This window comes from Pygoscelis adeliae, unplaced genomic scaffold (assembly GCF_000699105.1).
Source record: "Pygoscelis adeliae isolate BGI_AS28 unplaced genomic scaffold, ASM69910v1 Scaffold681, whole genome shotgun sequence".
In the NCBI taxonomy this organism is placed as follows: domain Eukaryota; kingdom Metazoa; phylum Chordata; class Aves; order Sphenisciformes; family Spheniscidae; genus Pygoscelis; species Pygoscelis adeliae.
This window is the reverse complement of record NW_008824015.1, coordinates 157,224-158,844: the sequence shown is the minus strand read 5'-3', so window position 1 is coordinate 158,844 and position 1,621 is coordinate 157,224. Positions and strand designations below refer to the sequence as shown.

The 1,621-nt window shown below is 65.3% G+C and overlaps 1 protein-coding gene across 1 annotated transcript in view; it reads right to left on the bottom strand.

Moving 5' to 3' along the window:
• STK35 (serine/threonine kinase 35) overlaps nt 1-1,621 on the bottom strand; it is a 35,549-nt gene that overhangs the window by 32,824 nt on the left and 1,104 nt on the right. The window lies entirely within an intron of this gene.

Here is a 1,621-nt window from a genome sequence, read left to right as displayed (position 1 = left end):
GCCCGTCCCCAGTTGTCCCTCTCTGGTTCACCTGCCCGTCCCTTACATTCCCCAGGCATCAAGGGGACAGCGCCACCCCTCCGGCTGCGGGTCCAACCCCTGGGGTCCCTGGGGCAAATCGAGGGGGGGGACACGCATCCTCCACCCTCCTGCAGCCACAGAAGCGCGACAGGGTCTGGAAACCATCACAGCTGCTATACGGGGCAATGGTCTCTGAGCACCGGGAAGGATGAGCTGGGGCAGGATGAGGCCCTCTGGGCTGGGAGATGGCCCAAGCAGCCAGCACAGCCATGGGAGATGCGGCTGGGCAGAACTCACACCGCAGCACCGTCACCGGGGCAGGCAGCCAGCTGAGCACAATCCCAGCTCCCCTCTCCGAGCTGTTTGCTGTGTCCCACACGTCCCAGCGCCCGCCTGGTCCCCCTGGGCTTCCCCTTCCGAGATCAACCCCCAGAGGCAGCGTCAGACCCACACCCTGGCCCCTGCTCCCCCCGCAGCCAATAAAAGGCAGATGCCAACGAAGCCGAAGCTGTGCCGGGTGCTGAGCGTCAGCTTTGTCTGCGGTCCAGGGCTCCATGGGGCAGATCAAGCCCTCGGCGTGAGGGGACCACACACCCCAAGCTGTGGCCTGGGGGGAAAGACTGGAGGGCCATGGGTGCCCAGGGCTGGGGTGCAGGCTGCAAGACCTGCAGGCAGCAGCAGCGGTGTCCCCCTCCCCGCACCATGGGTGCCAAATGGGATGTGGGACCCCATGCGCCCCATTGCTGCTGCCCCTGGAGCCATGCGCCGGGGGAGGCAGGGGCCCCCCCTAGCCGAGCAAGGGCAGGGCAGGGCTGCTCAGCCTGGCCCGGGTGCAGGTGGGGTGCTGGCAGGGGACCTCCCCCGCCCCCATGCCGAGGGCAGTGGCCAAGCTGTCCCCTTCCCGCTCACGCTCTGAGGACAGCGTGAGCCCGCCGGCAGCCGCTCAGTGCTGAGAAAGCCCAGCCTGGGCAGAAAATTCCCTTTTGAACTTCTCCTTTGTAGCCTCGCCCTCTGCATTGCTCATCGCCACAGGAAGACTCACGCCAAGGCTCCCAGCGAGACACAGCTTGCGTGCCAGACACGGCCGAGGCACCAGCTCCGGGGTGGGAAAGGGGGGGGAGTAATTGCAGAGCACTGGCACGCTCAGCTCACCCGCGACCCAGGCTGCAGCTAGCACCCCAGCCTGCCTGCACCCCAGTTTGGGCGCCCCGGCTCCAGCTCACCTCCCGTGGAAGGGGGCACCCAAAGATACAGCAGGGCTGCCTGGGGAGAGCTGGCCCAGACCCTGGTCTGTCCTCCCCTCCCCCATGCTGCCCAGAAGGACCATTGCCAGAGCCCCCACCCCAGCCTCAACCTTCCTGCTGCTGCTGCCATCTTCCTCCTCGTCCTCTCTCATCCTTCCTCACAGGGCTGTGCAGGATGAGCCCCCCCCCTCCCCTCGCTGCAGGACACGCTGACCCCCACCCTACCTTGCAGCCCCCCCAGGGCAGATGATGAGGTGACCACCCTGAGCACAGGGACACACTGATGTGCAGGAGCAGCACAGGACTTTTCACTTTTATTATAAAAATATCTTGCAAGCAAAAAAAGAAAAAAAAAA